We start from the raw sequence: 17,715 nt of genomic DNA, 5'->3' as shown, positions 1-17,715 counted from the left end.
GGCAAAGTGTTGGTAGAAACCAGTTGAGTGTGTGGTTGCCTAACAAGAGAATGGATTTGTAGTTTGTGTAGAAGCAGATTGAAGCTTAAAAGTATCTGATCAAGCAAATGTAGTCCTATTCAGACAGATAAAAAAACCTATTATTTTTTAACAATTACAATAGAATTGAAATCCCCTAACCGGGTAAGCTCTAACAAGCTTGGTTACTTCTTAAATCCTCTAATAAGGTGGTCCATTAGCTTGTATTCTCAAACCCTCTACTGAGGTTACTCCTAACAGGGTATTTACTTTTTCATCAAGGAATTTTGTAAATCCCTTAACCGGGTGATTCCTAATAGAATCAGTTCTTAACAAGACTTATTGTAAAAGATTTACCAGGCTTGGCTCCTAATAGGGCGAACTTCAGAAGAGTTCAGATATCTATCCTCGTGAGTCTCATCTCACCATGGTTTTTACCTTTTTGGGTTTTCCACATATAAACATTTGTGTCAAGTGGTGAATGTTTTTGTGGTTATGATCTTATTTGTTGATTTGACTGACTACTTAACTATTCTGATAATTCTTGATAACTGGAATCATTGAGGGATTGAATATGTTGAGATATGATTAAGCATTTTGATGTTTACATGATTGAAGTTATTTATAGTTAAATTGTTATAACAGTTAACCGGTTGATGTTGAGTATTGATCTTGATAGTGAAGGTTTACTTTGTGAGTTTGAATTAGAGATTGGGAAGTTTGTATCAGTTTTTTAGCATACTGATTCACCCCCCCCCCCCTAGTAGTCTACCGGATACTTATTCTTTCATCATACCATCACACACACTTCCCATATGTCGAATCATTGACCTTGAATACACAAACAACCATGAAAATTACTCTGCACGATCCACATGACAAGTCTTGACATGCTACTTTACCAAAATACTATCTACCAAAAAATGGTCTACTAGATCTTCAAACCAAAACTAAACTTAACAGTGGAGGCCACAAACATGGAATAAGGTAAATTGTGTATCCACAATACATCTCCCATAACCGCAAAAAGAAAAATACTCAACCAAAATAATCCGTTGATCACCAAAGTGCATACTCTATCAGATACACTATTCTTCTTGTTGGACTTCATAGAACCTCAAGCAATCTTCAGAATAAATGAATCATGAGGTGTGGATAGGATATCTAACTCAAAATTCCATGTGACATAAGTTTTCATCAATGACAACATTTGATCATCAACTCAATGCATCTTTCCAACAACGACAAGTCTCTATAACTATCTGAATCTACTTGTGCTAGATATTATATGTCTAGAGTTATACATTCTTTTTTTTGTCTAGAGTTATGCACTATTGTATTGCACTCCTTACTCTTCTATCTACATTCACAAACTATGTTCTTGTCGAAACATTCCTCTTCTCTCTATAAGAAACTTTCTACTATGCAAAGTATTTCACCATTTTTACCTATTGTTGTCTCTACCCACAAAAAATTCCATTCTTTAAAATTTACCTATAAAAATTAATACTACTATCCATACTCATTAATTGTTGTAACTAGTATCAAAGGGGAGAAAGGGATTATGATCTCAAAAAAAAATTCAACAAGATATACTTTAGTAGAAAAAAGAATTATAAATTCTAATAGTTGGCAATCTTTAGCAATTTTATAAACTAATTATAGACTTTTTTTTTTGTATACTATACTATTCTTATTCACATACATAATACCCAAATAAAACCAATTTAAAAAGTTAATGATTTGGATTGGTAAACTTGAGTAGTAATTTGTTTCTTTGGTCTCATGTTAAATATTTATGAGTAGGTACTAAAGGTCAAATTCTAAAGGATTTCATATTAATGTTGATTTAAGGAGGAAGGGAATATATCACTCCAAGAGTTCCACAATGAATTTTCCATCTAGATCAAGGACAAATGCATTTTTATTAGTTACACATAAAATGGTGTACAAAGAATGACACAAAGACTTCATCTTTTGGTTTCAATCCATCAAACACTCATAAATATGTAACCAAACTTTGTTACAGATATAGCATGAATGACCCATCTCGTGCACATCATGGCACTCTTTATATTTCTGAATTCTACTACTAGCAGAAGAAAATTTATTAAACCTATTGACATACTCTCAAAATGTGCTGAGATATCTTCTACACATTTTCTTCCTTATATTCCTATATTCATGAATTTACTAAAGGTGGTAAATAGTATATATCTAAGGCTGCCACTGGTTTGAACCCAGGACATCCATAAGAATTTTGGGGAGCCCTATTATATAAATGCTAGGTGTAGAGAATATTTTCATCTCAAGTGTGCAACTAAATGTGGTTATCGACATGCAAAGGATGCATATGAGCAATTAAAAACCCATATCTAGTCATATGTTTTTTCAAGGAAAGTTGTGAACTAATTTAGTCATATATCTATGAAATCTTATAAGCATTGCGAGAATGTAGTAAGAAACATAGGGTTTCATTTGGATACAACTTATTCTGGTAAGTCAAAGAAATCAAAACATGATTCAAGAAGACACATATGGTCTTATATATAGTGGTAGTTTTCTTGCACGAAACCACGATGACCATATTTATAAACCTATCCACTATAGTAAACACAAATGAATTTTAGTTTTATGTTAGAGGAATTCTATTCATGGTTTCCAAGTTGACCTATTGCAAAGGCCTTTGTAGGACCATTCAAGGAGTGTACAGCTTTATCTTTTTGTTCATGGGCATTACAATGCAATAAGAGATGTAGTACTTGACATGACACTAAATATTTGTGTGTATATGAGGACATAGAGATGCTTGAGCTTGTAGGGAACACTATCCAACAAAGATAGTTGTAAAATATATTTAATTTCAACAAGAATAGTTTAGTTTTATGTGAATTTGGTGTTTCTATTTATTGTATCTCCTAATCAAAGAAGTTATTCTTAAATGAGTCTAAAATTGTGATGAGTGTGTGAATTGAAACTAGATGGGCTAATTTATATTTCCCCTTGTTTTTCTTTCCATAGATATTTCATCCACTTAATTTGGTATGCATTCTCTAACACTCCATGTGTGTGGAAGAATTAAAGTGGCATATGGTTAGAATAAATAACTTTCTCCTTACCCAGTATATAGTGGCATCATTGTTGATAACTTGAAAAAAATCATACATTTCTTTCTTTAAGGTGGAATAGTGTTGAGCTGTACCACTATATTTTTTAATGAGATACACTTGAGTTCCCATGTTGTGTTAGTATCATGTTGAGTGTGTAGTTAGATGCATATTAGTTTGCATTTTAAGACATGTCCGACATTAGGTATTTGTAATATATATGTTGCACATAAGTATTTCTTGAGATCTATCACATGTATGAAATGTTTTATGGGGAGACACTTTTTATCCATAAATATCATCATAATTTATTCATCCATGAAGTAACAATTAACCATTTTTATATCTTAATTGAACAAAATATTTGCAAGTCACAAAAAAGGTAGGAATTAAAGTACTTGTAAATAATTCAAATATTTTAGTGAAAAGTAGTCCACAAAATGATTGTTATCTTGTCATACATATTTATCTAATGGTTTCATTCAATTAGTGGTGACATTGTTTCTATTTGAACATTAGAATAGTGTTGAATTGAAGCTTGCTTTCTATAGACCTTCAACATAGTTACCATGGAAATAAATAACACAAGTAGGTTGTTAACCTAAAGGTCTTAGTGTTGGAGCTTCTTTTAATTAGAAATTATTTATCCGTATATTTTGTAGCATGCCCAATGAACTTGTATTTAGGTGATCAACCATAACATATATTATATATAATTTCAACGAGGTTTGCTGTAATATCCTCAATAGAAATAAATAAATGATTAATTAAATATTTTGAAATGTTATATAAGAAGAATGTGGAGACCTTATATTTAGGATGAATATTTTTACTATTTTAGTATTTTAATTTGTATTAAAAATTGATAATTTATCTTTTATACATGTGATAAACCTAACCCTAACACTATGCTACAAGTTAGAAAATAATAACTAGCTAAATATTAAAATATTTCTTCTAATTTTATATATTACAAATCAATTTACATTTAATGATACCTAATTGCTAGAACATAATGTTATTAGGGGTGATAACCTTATAATATTTATATATTGTTTTAATATAAGGTTAGAAATCTTATCCTCGTTTTATTTTCTATAATGCTGAGTACACGATCATGATGGGTCAAACTATACCTCTATTCAATAATGAAAAATATAAAAAAAATAAACATAAGCATATTCACATAAAAATTTGGATATATTCTTAACATAATTTGGAAGATATTTAGGAATACAACTTGTAGTAAATTTAATTTATTTTCTAAGATACTATATATCTATGAAAATTTGTAAATTTTTTTGATAAAATTTTCAAATTTATAATAATGCATTACTATAATTTATAAGAAAAAAGAAAGTAGGTATCATTTAGGCCAACCTAAGTATGAGAATATTTTTTTGAGTGTTTAGATATATGTAAAAGACACATGCTTGGACATGAAATATTTTTTATTTTATTCTGTTTTAATTAGACTAGCACATCAAGGGACCTGCCCAATTAAATTTCAGCCATCAAGTCAAATATAATGAATCTTACAATATTTAAAATTAATAAAAGATCAAATGACTAGTAGAGAAACAACCAACAATTGACTATCAATAAATAGACTTTTGTCCATTAGTAGTTGTCCGTTCTTTCTACAAAATATCGAGATGGTCTCTAAAGGAAACCCCTTTAGCTAGGATAGAGGGACCAAAATCACCTTTGACCTAATGAGGAGAATTGGGGAGTTTCATCAAATATTCAGGTCTATTGTGAGCTTGTTGTGGGAGGCTACCTTGGGCTGGGAACAACACATCTCTTCTCAACCATTTATTTTATTTTCTTTATTCTAGGTTTTTCTTAAGGACTTGAAAAGTGATAGATATGTTCTTGATTGAGTCCCTATAATACTCCATTAGCTCCTAGATTTTATTAATAAGAACCTATTGATTCTTCTTTAAATTTGCAACCTTAGCCTCAAAGTGAATATTTGTAACCTCTTTCTTAATGCTCTAAGTCCCCTACATAATAACTCTCTAGCTTTCAAATGTGTTTGCCATTTTTTTTGTTTGTTCTCATGCTTGATTATGGAAGTCTTTCTCCAGCCATTCTTTGGCTTTTTTGAAGATCAACTTTTCAAGATTATAAATCTTACTCTTTGCTTGATGTAGTTGGTTCATTTGCCACTAAGAGATTTCCATGTGAGTGTTAAAATCCTTACAAATCCATCTACTGGAAAAAAAACCCTTGCATTGGACACAAATTATCCAAGGGAACATTCAACTATTGTAGATTGTTAAAGGGTTTTTGCAACCTTTTTCCTAGAGTACAACATTGAATAGATACTTTCTCAAACAAGGAAGGAATCCACAAAGATAGAAAAAAATTGGTTTTGGAAGGCACCCAAAAACCTTGTAAAAATAGAATCACCTAGCCATTCCACGAAAAGCACTAAACTAGTTAGTCAAAGAATGGACTAGAACAAAAAAGCCCAAAGAGTTTTGAAAGCCATTCTGAAAATTTTTAGTGGTAGAAATCCTTGCAATCAAAGCATCATAGACCATCTCAATAGGTCCACTATTAGTAGTACCACTTACCTCAACAAGATACCCTAAGGAAAGCCCTAGGCCCTTTAGAACAAAATCCCTAAAGATCAACAAAGACAAGGAGAATTAGCCTCAGGGTCAACCAAAGAAGAAATAGGAGTGGAAAATCTCTAGAACATCTACCTTATTAGCCAGGAAACCTCCCCAACCACTACAAAAAGACCATAGGGTATGAAAAAAGAAAAGTCAACCTCTAAAGGACTTGCATGAATTAAGCCAATGAGATAGGCCTTAGCCAAACATACCTCCATAGGGTCCTTGCTAGGAAAGACAAAGGCTAACAAATAGATGCCAATACCCAAGAAAGTGCTCCTAACATCAAGCGCCACAAGGATGACCCAACAAAAAAATAAAGGAAGGCACCACCAAAACTAGAATTAAAGTTTCCATGCATAAGAAGCAGTAGGCACCTCCAAAAAGACATAATAGAAGCCATCACGTAGTCATTAGGAAGTGCTAGGGTCAAAACCCTAGCTTCGAAGGAAGAACCAACCAAATGCCCAATACCCACAACCTAAGTAGCCATAAGGGAGAAACCAACCAAGCTGCACAAAATAGAACAAGGATGCAAGAAAACCAAGAAGTAAGAGAATAAGAAACCCTAGCCCTTGAGAATAGAGCATCAAAAGTCGAAAGGGAGTATACTTGTAGCAAGGGGTCATCGAGAGAGTGGGAACACAAAGAAAATTCTAGAACCATCGCTAGAAATCTCTCACAATCCTAGCAACTAGGTCCCTTCCTATCTTGAAGGATGCAACAAATAGAGGGAAAGAATGTAACTTGCTTAGGCCAAGGAACGACCCAAAGGGAAAACGCCCCAAAACCAAGCCTTATCAAACCCAAATATGCAACAATCAAATATGCTTATGCCATAGGCAAAATCACCCCTATTGTAGCCAAACATGATTTTACTAGGTAGAAAGGAACCCAACTAGGACCAAAAAACCTATTCTTGCCAGATCCCTATCATCCGCACCAATAGGAGCATGAAACCCATCCTTATCTACATCCTTGTCCTCATTGTTCTCCCCTCTCGAAACCCTATTGCCTTCATCACCTCCTCAACTCCCCATCTCCATGTGTTTTATTTATTGACATCAAAATTAGTTGAATGACAAATGTTGATAGAATTTATTAGTTGGAATGATGAAGCTAGTCATAGAAAAAGATTGGGGTGATTGAAATATGATGATAGTGATAACTTTAACATGATAAAATATAGGTGTCTACAAGGTTGTTTAACATAAATTTTAGAGACATGTTTATTTAAATTTTATCTATTTATTTGAAGTAGATAGAAATAGCTTTATTTCATTGAAATTAACAATGGGACAAAAATGGATTTTATCTATTTTATTTAAATTTCTAATAAGACATAAGAAGATTTAATTTATTGAATTTAATAATGAGCTACAGATAGATTTAATTTTTTATTTTCATAATAAAAAAAGTAATAAATTTAATATGTTTAATTTGATAATAGGGTGGAAATAGTTTCAATTATAGTTTTAATATGTTTAATTTGATAATCTATTGAAACTAATTAGTTATTGGGATGATGAGTAGATACTTATTCAGAAATGGTGTTTACAACCACAATAAAATGATACTTCACCTCCATTATATGTACAAGATTCATAAGGTTTCATGAATAAGAGAATGAAGATAATATTTTTTACCGAATGTTACCTACTTCATTTTTTTTAATGATGTTTAATATAATGATTCTATGATCATATAATTTTTATTATTTTTGTGTAAAATTTATCTTACTAGAAAACATAATTGCATTATCATATATTTGATGAAATAAATTATATTTATTTGTTAAATTGTATTACATTAATGATATTAAGCTTCCACAATCCATATCAAATTAATGCAGCTATTTCTGGATTCAATTGTATAAATAACTTTTTTGCATCAAGGTTTCGGATCACACTCCATGATCCATCATCAGGATGAAAAAAGAGAGCTCAATGAAAATGTAAAATGCAGGCCCAAGATTAGCTTAAGTATTACATTGTTCATATCATTTATTCTCCTCTTCTTTCTAATATTAATATCATTTCTATATTTTTATTAATATTACTCATTTTCAATTTAATTTATATTGATTATATAGATATTTATCATTTCAATGTAATTTAATTAGATTGTGTCATTGACAACTCTAAAAAATTCAATATAACTTAATTGAACACTGTGACACTTCGAAAAATAAATTGAGAATCTCAATAAATCTCACAGTCAACAATCCATCATTTTTTCTAAACCATATCATTTACTTCGTTCTAAATTTCAAACAATCCTTTTCTGTGGCCATCCTACTTTTCTAAGCTGTGCAAAGGTGGCATTGTTTGACAATCCAAAATCTTGACAATATGCATTAAATGCAGACTCGTTATGTCGGTCAATGTCGACACCGTCGTTTCCAATCAAAAAAATATATGACGTGAAGTTGGCGTGTTTGACAATCCAAAGATTGGATGTGATGAATGGCAAGAAAAAAATTATATATATAGGATTGTAGTCTTCGTGGTGGACAGCAAGGAGATGATGTACATATACGCACCCTTTCTTTCATTATAGCCGCCTACTCCACCGATAGTTTCTTCATATCTTCAACTGCACCCACACAGGTTATCTTTAATCGTTGTCAAAATAAATCTATTTCATTTTATTTTATTACGATTATATTTCTAATTTAATAGTCAGTGAATTTGTTTTTATTTTAGAACTATTATTCATTTAGTCACTCTCCTTTGTATCCTTTCACATCAAGATAAAAAGAGTCATCATCTCAAAGCATATATTTCACAAGTCTCATATTATATTAGTATATATAAATGTTATTGTTCTATTTGTATTATTTGAATTTTTTATTTTTAAGAAAATTGTTTAACATATGAGATGATCTTTTATGAATATGGTAACACAATTAGATGAAAGTGACGTGCTACAACTTCAAGCTATCAGTAAGATAAGAATTCTGATACAAGTGGGGATATCATCCTCTATTTATGGATATTAACAAAGTGGGCACTCAAATGATGTATATACGTTCACTTCTTTTCATCTATGATCATTTTTTTTCTTATGTTGATTTTTAGTTTAATTGCTTAAATAAAGTGGGACACATGCGACCACTTATCCCTTTGGTAGTTCTCATTTTTTTGTACAAGGTTACCAAAGACACTTGACTAAAATGACCTCCAATTAGAAATAAATAACTTGATCACTATTTTGAAGAGAGTCCTATCTAACCCAAATGTAAAATATTTTTACTCATGAATGCCCCCTTTCATATTTGTTATTTTTTTGAGCAAACACAATATTGACTATGCAAAACTTATTACAAATCATCTACACAGAATCATTTTTTATTAAGATATATTGGGTTTATAGTTAGGCCCAAACCCTGTTACAAGGTAAGGAGGTTACTAAAGGGATAACTAACAACAATGAAATATATCAAAACAATGGCACCAACTAACTAATAGGAATATTTACTTTAAAATTGAAAGAGAATTGATATGCAAAGATCAACATAACCAACTATTGATAGGAAAACACTTTTGTAAAGAGAGAAAACCAAAAAAATTTGAAGAAAACTAGTTATGATCAGATTTGGGGCCCAACTTCAACTGCAATGGAACATTCTGCAAGAGAGGAACCATTAAGGACCGATTTTTTTATTTTGATGATCAATGGTCTAGGAAGCATTATCTTTGTAAGTAGTACCATTTGGAGTAGGGGAGGAAGCTCCCATAGAATAAAAGAAAGAATCTCCACCCAAATGAACACTCAATTGGGAAGGGGAACCCTCACAAAATAGAGACTGGATATTAGGGATCATCAAAGGGAGAAGAGAGCATCCCAAGTCTCCAAACCTAGGAGCAATAGGAGTATCGACTTAGGCAGCTAAACCTACTGAAGTAATAGGTAAAGGGGGATCCAAATTAACATAGTGCTTCGAGTCATTATTTGATTTATTAGGTAAGACCATGAAATGGCAATGGTAAGTGTTCTTCTACTAGGTGAAGGAAAATTATTGACATGGCACACGGGGACAAGTAGAGGCGAAATGTCTAGTAGAAAAATCTAGTGTATGTAACAAAATGAAAAACACTCATAGTCAACCATCTAAGTCTAAGGATGTTCACTAAATAATCTCACCTAGCAGAATGTTTGAAAGGTCCATATCTACACACAATTGTTTGAAGTACAAGATATACAACAATTCAATGCAACGCCCTAAATCCTATGTATTAATTTTGCAAATAGATAATTTCCTAGTATTTAATACTTTTGAGGAACCATCACTCCATAATAGGAAAAAAGAATATGGACATTAACTTCAATTAAAGTTAAATGAAACCAAGAAACATTTCAAGATGGCCAATGATGCTTTCATATTATCCTACCATTCTTCTCTAGAAATGAGTTTAGAAATTGTATTTTTTTTAAAATCATAACCACCATTAGAACATGGGGGAACTAGTTTATCAAATTCTCAAATTTCACATACATAAAGGTAGGAGCTATATAGGAGCACCGAACAAATTTCATATGTTTGTAAGTGATAAGTCGATATTTCTTTAACAATGCAAGTAATTATGTGATGCCCAAATATTTTTTTGAGAAATTACAAATAAGACATAAATATATCTTTTATCCATTAGACTTTATGTATAAATTGATGATTGTAATGCCAATAAACAAGTATAAATTTGAAAGGAATTTCTATCTTTATTTAGAACAATTCTATATTTGACCTAGACAGATTCATGGAGAAAATAGTTTGATTATTATATAAACATCAATCTAGAATTAAATATTATTGGGATTATTGTGATGATGAACATGAAATTCAAATCGGGCTGGCTCCTCTTTTTCGGGCTCCAACTATAGTTAATGAGGCTCCATCGGATGGGAGTTGCCATCCCTCATCCCTCACCCCCGGTGGAGTCCCATCCAACAATCCATCCCACCCATCCAACTCGTTACTTTCCGCTCCTCCAACCAGTATAAAGTTATACCTTCCGGTTGAACGAAAAATCCATCCATCCTGGTGAATGAAGGACGACTACTCTTCCTGGGCGGCTAACTCCCTGCCTCCCAACCGGAGGTGTGGGTGGGTGGTTCATTAACTGGGCTAGCCCTATTATTCTATGGCGAACCTACCGACCTTATTTCTTTAACCTATTCTATGGGATCTACCTCTGCCATTAATCAGCGCCAAGAATAAGCTTCTATAAGAGCCCCCCGGCAATATACATACCCTCCTTTTAACCCTACTATTCTATAGGCGAGAGCAGCCCTCTTTATTACTGGTATTTACTCTGCGTGCTATGGTTCAATCCCGTACACTTGCTTTATGGGCGTTTCCCGTACATATACATGCAATGGACTTCTTTCGTACACGTGCAAAGGCCTTATCCATAATGGCTGCGTCTTTGGATTCTAAGTCGATCTCGGGTTATAGATGGTCTTGAGTTCGGGGAGTCACAACCATGTTATTATGATTTCTGTCTATCCATCACTCATATTGTATCATTGACCATGTTTTTTAATTAATTAATAGCTAGCAATTGCACCTTGGTGTGCAATGAGTACACCGAGGAGATATGGAAGGTCAATTATGAAAAATTTTGTTCTATTTTTTGCATGTATGCATGTAATATGTGAGGTCAATTGACAGGTCATTTAACAAATCTACTATGCACCCACTTGGTGGGATCTAAACATAACTAAAATGAAACCTCTAAATGGAGAAGATAATCAAGCTCCATTACCAAAATGCTCATATTATGTTTGTAACAGGGAGAGAGAAAGATTATGAGGTACAGATAGAGAGGAAGGTAGAGAGAACATTTAAAAAATCTCCTAATATTATAAGTAAATAGCATGGAGAGCACAAAAACATGAAAATTAAGGAGACAAATGACAACAATGTTAGTAATTGTTAATAAGTTTCACAAATAAAATAACTATCCATATAGAGATAATAATTTATCAATTTGAAATCATCCACATAAAAAGAAAAAGATCAATATCCAATAGATCACTAAATTGGAGACAATTCTATAAAAAGTCATTTATTGAAACATACACTACCACAAAATATGAAAAGATAAAATATTTGTTAATACTTGATAATACATGGTTTGCAAGTTTTAAAACATGGTGACTTTTAAATGAACTACATAAAGAGAATAATAATTAACTTAAAATATGTATTGTTTTTAACATCTTGAATAAGAAATGTATACTTAAAATTTATATATAAAAGATATAAGTTATTTAATTTTATGTGAAATCTGTGCTAAGAGATCATTTTTTGGTTGTGTTTGATTTCATTCTAAATTAGTTATGTTATTTACTGCTGAATGAAGGGATTCTTTGTGTGGTTTTATCTATATGGTTGTTTCTGTATATGGATTTTGTTTATAAGCTGGTGTAGAAGAGATATTGAACCATTCTCTTTTATCCTGTGTTAGTTAATGGAAAACATAATAAACCCAATTGAATAGAAAGATTGTTTCTAAAACCCAAATTTGATCCAGTATTCTTATTTTTAACGATCCTCCTCCTATGTTAAACATAGCTTCATGATTCTGGTTCACAGTTAATATTTTCTAGAAGAATTTGATGATCGTCATAATTCGAGTAACTAATTAGCCAATGCATCACTGGTATAATACATGTGTTATTTAATTATCTTAAAATACTTTGATTATGGCCAGCTATTTTGAGATTGGGATCTGCAACCATAGCAATGTTTCTCACTTTAGTATTAATTTAAATGTATCCGCACTACTTTTCAAATCCTCGAAGGCTGGGAAAGGTTGGAACAGTGTACGTTGTCTTATGGACGTGGGAGGTACTGTCAAAAGGGAATTAATGCGGTGGACAATGGGCACCACAACAATAGAATGAATGGAGGAGATTATTTACATCGTGCTACAGGTACGTACTCTACCTTATCAGTCGTGCCAACTTGTCTCTCGAATCCTGCATCGTTCTGTCCTGAGCGGCCAAATCCAATGGTGAAAATTCAGGGAATCGTCTTGCAGTGCTTCACTGAGATTTTCAATCGTTGATGGGAAAAAATAGGTTAGTCCATTTCATAGTAGGAGAGGTACTGTCAAAAGGGAATTAATGCGGTGGACAATGGGCACCACAACAATACAATGAATGGAGGAGATTATTTACATCGTGCTACAGGTACGTACTCTACCTTATCAGTCGTGCCAACTTGTCTCTCGAATCTTGCATCATTCTGTCCTAAGCGGCCAAATCCAACGGTGAAAATTCAGGCAATCGTCTTGCAGTGCTTCATTGCGATTTTCAATCGTTGGTGGGAAAAAATAGGTGAGTCCATTTCATAGTAGGAGACGCCTTTGGCGTAATTAAAATAAAACAGATGTTTATTTTTCAATTAATTATTAAATATGGTCAATGGTACAATATGGATGCTAGATAGACGTTGTCGTTATTATGTGCATCTGGCACGTCACACTCTTTAAGGTCCGTTCGAAGTGTATCACATTTGATCATTAATGATGGATGGTCCAATACAGGTGGATAGGCGCTTTTGAGTTTCCGGTATGATATATGGAAAGGAGCTGAACCCCGTTTACTCTCATGGAACGATTGGCCGACTATAACCTCCCACCCACCCAGTAGCCCATATATGTATGTCTATAGAACACCAATAGTCTTCTATGGCCTTGTACTATTAGAATTCTATTTTGTTTGGACTCCCATAGAATATTAGGGGCCCACCCCGCACCAACGATTGCCCTATCTAGAAAGCTAAACAAACTGCTCTATCTAGAAAGCTAGCTTTGTTGGAAGGTGTTTATAAATGAACTGTCGAAGGAGATTGTTACCAGAATCTGCCGTAGGAGATTGTTGCCAGAATCTATCGTTGAACTCCATGTTTTAGAGTGGGATGGAGCGTAACTCTGATATTGTTATTGTTTTCCAAATGAAGGACTACCAAGTATGTTGGTCATGGAGCTAACTAACTTGTTCTCGCACTAGTTACTATGATTCCCTGGGGGTGCCATCCTTCCCAAACCCATTGACTAATCATTGTCGAGGGTGTGAGAGTGATAGCTTAGGCTCATTTCAACTTGCCTGCCTGCTCAGGAAAGGCTCAGAGGTGTACTAGTAGGATAAGCAATAGCCAGGAGTTGTCTTGTCCTTGTGATAACTCTAGGTAGTTAACTCCCTCTCCGAAGGTTCAATCAGCCCTCCCTAACTTTATTGTTTGTCAATCAGCGAGCATGCTTTCATTCGAGAAAGGTGCGGGGGTGAAGGATGCCAACCAGAGGTGAAGGATCAAGGAGCCCCGGTTACACCCTCTAGGAAAAAGGTTGCAAAAACCCTTTAACAATCTACAATAGTTGAATGTTCCCTTGGATAATTTGTGTCCAATGCAAGGGTTTTTTTTCCAGTAGATGCTTTGGGGTGCTTTCCTAAACCCTTATGTTTGGAAAATGTGAATCTTTTTGTGGGATCAAGATCCTTGTTATCATTGGTTTTTGGTTTTGGTCAAATACCTCTCTTTCAAAAAGGGTTCTTCTCTTGTTGGATTTTGTTGGTTTCACTGCTTTTGAGTTCCTTACATTTGTCTTCCTTGTTGTCTATCTATTCAATGTTGTACTCTAGGAAAAAGGTTGCAAAAACCCTTTAACAATCTACAATAGTTGAATGTTCCCTTGGATAATTTGTGTCCAATGCAAGGGTTTTTTTTCCAGTAGATGCTTTGGGGTGCTTTCCTAAACCCTTATGTTTGGAAAATGTGAATCTTTTTGTGGGATCAAGATCCTTGTTATCATTGGTTTTTGGTTTTGGTCAAATACCTCTCTTTCAAAAAAGGTTCTTCTCTTGTTGGATTTTGTTGGTTTCACTGCTTTTGAGTTCCTTACATTTGTCTTCCTTGTTGTCTATCTATTCAATGTTGTACTCTAGGAAAAAGGTTGCAAAAACCCTTTAACAATCTACAATAGTTGAATGTTCCCTTGGATAATTTGTGTCCAATGCAAGGGTTTTTTTTCCAGTAGATGCTTTGGGGTGCTTTCCTAAACCCTTATGTTTGGAAAATGTGAATCTTTTTTTGGGATCAAGATCCTTGTTATCATTGGTTTTTGGTTTTGGTCAAATACCTCTCTTTCAAAAAAGGTTCTTCTCTTGTTGGATTTTGTTGGTTTCACTACTTTTGAGTTCCTCACATTTGTCTGCCTTGTTGTCTATCTATTCAATGTTGTACTCTAGGAAAAAGGTTGCAAAAACCCTTTAACAATCTACAATAGTTGAATGTTCCCTTGGATAATTTGTGTCCATTGCAAGGGTTTTTTTCCAGTAGATGCTTTGGGGTGCTTTCCTAAACCCTTATGTTTGGAAAATGTGAATCTTTTTGTGGGATCAAGATCCTTGTTATCATTGGTTTTTGGTTTTGGTCAAATACCTCTCTTTCAAAAAAGGTTCTTCTCTTGTTGGATTTTGTTGGTTTCACTGCTTTTGAGTTCCTTACATTTGTCTGCCTTGTTGTCTATTATATAAGGGTTCGATCCCCCTCCCATTATATCTAATCATAACCAATTTTGATGTCAAATAATTTTATCATGTTATTTTTTCTTATTAATTAATAGTATCAATTAGCTATCTAAGTCCACCTTTATCTATCCATATATTCTTTATTGGAGTATCTAAGGATGAATTAGTTCACTAAATCTTGTGCTACTAAGAAATTATTTGGAGCATTTTTTTCAAACCAGACAACCTTAAACTATCATTCAAACTGTAGCTCCAAAATTTGTATATATTCTAACTACATAAGTGTATCTTTGTTTAACTTTTCAATAGTAAATTGTCTAAAAAAAGAGTTATTCAATTTTTTTCCTTAACTATTGTTTATTTTTCACAAGTCAATATTACTTAAATTGATAGAGAATTCACACTAGCTACAAAATTGTACCACCTACTTCATTTTTCTTTATGTGCCTCTCAAGTAGATAATAACTTACTCTCAAAGAAACTCATGTAGCTTTATAATTACACTTCATCCCTACCGAACTATAAGGTTTATCTTTCTCTTCAATCTATGAACTCATAAGTGAATTTGGGAAGCATAAATATCGTTTGAAGACTAGTACGACCAAATAAGAATTCAGATGAATAGACTAAGAAAAATAATATTAACACAAAATGTGTTGTTAATCTCATATAAAAATTTAAATTCAATATGCACATTCATATTAAACATATCATAATTAAAAATTGGCTTTTGGGTTTACAAAAGTGCATAGAGATATATTAGTTTAGTTTAAAAAATTTAAAGAAATGATAGAGAAAGAATGGAAGAAAATAAACAAGAGCCTACCCACATGAATAGCTAGGGAAGTTAAACCCACCAACCACACATATTATCACTATCATAGCTCCTATGTAAAAGTAACCCATTGTTTCCCATGAAAATAAAATGATTTCTACAATTGTTAGAATGAAATTTTAGTCCCATTTGGTATATAGTGAGAACTTCAAATCATTAATTATGTTTTTGGTATTGATTTTGATCTGCAATAATTAATAATTTTTTGTTGCATCCATTATTTAATACATGATTTTCTAACTTGAAAGAACATCGTTGTTAAGCAAGAAAATCATCAAACTAATAACACTTTAGATGCATTTTAATTTATCAAATCTTCAAAATATTTAGATGTCACACTTTGATTTCTAAAAGAATTAGTTTCTTTGTGTATCTTTTATGTTTATATTTTTAACTTTTTATTATTTTTAGTTATCCAAAAGTTTAAGTACTTATGCCTCTCACTAGAATAATTTTGTGATCTTGGTAATCAAATCACTCATTTTGGGTTGCCGTTGGTATCTTAGAATAATAATATTTTCAAGATAATTGCTAATTCTTATGGCAAATGAAGTGCTATGGATAAGATTACAAATTTTAAGAAACACTTACTATTTGCTTTGATTTTTTGTTCTTATGGATAAGAGTCAAGCTCTCCATACCCAAATCACCCCATCTTCTAAATTTGGGGATTGGGTGCAACAGTTTGAGTATGAGAGCTCCTTAATTATTTGGCATGCATGCAATAAGGTGTGTCTTAGATATAATTATTTCTTACAGATAAGAAACAATTCTTTGTTTGTAAAAAGAAGGAAACAAATAAAGATGAGACTTTTCCCTATTTTCTAGGAAGTTCAAAATAGTGATTGTAAAAAGGGACTTCATTTTTTATTGATTAAGGGTATGTAATGCTTTGGGGACTTCAATTTTTTTCCACTTTTAAAAAGAATGTTGGTTGGATGACCCTTTCTTTCAAGTTATAGAATTTTTTAACCTTGTAAGAGGTGGGGCTTTATAAATAAAGAGATAGGTCATTGGAACAAGTTACATTTGAGAAAAAAATGAAGGTAAGGCTAATATTTAATAGCAGCTCGAGATCACAATAATTTCATATGATCTGCATAAATCACTACAAAAGACCTCGACAAAATTCTGTCAAAGAAAAAAACTTATTGACAATAAAAATCCAAAGGGTTTGGCTAAAAGTTGTTGATAGAAATAAAAAGAAATTTTAATCATCTACAAAATATTAAAAAGCATAGCAATACTATCTTTCAAATTAAAGAGTCCAATGGTAACCTAATTATAGAGGAGACAAAATTCCACAAGTCATGCACTTCTTTCTAAATTTATTGGCTAAAAGTAATCTTGTCTGAAGTTGAATTGGAAAATGAAGTATTCAACTATATCCCAAAGTTGGTCACTAAGAAGATAACCATAATTTATTTCAACCCTCTACTTTGGAGGAGGTAAGAAAGGTATTATTTTCTCTTCTTGCAGACAAAGTGTTGGAGTCAGATGGTTTATAGATTTATTTTTTTAATCTGCAAGGAAGTAATCCTCCTTGATTTGTGATTATAGACCAATTTCTCTTTGCAATACAATTTATAAAGTC

This window comes from Cryptomeria japonica, chromosome 3 (assembly GCF_030272615.1).
Source record: "Cryptomeria japonica chromosome 3, Sugi_1.0, whole genome shotgun sequence".
NCBI classification, from domain to species: domain Eukaryota; kingdom Viridiplantae; phylum Streptophyta; class Pinopsida; order Cupressales; family Cupressaceae; genus Cryptomeria; species Cryptomeria japonica.
Note: the sequence above shows the minus strand (reverse complement) of the source record.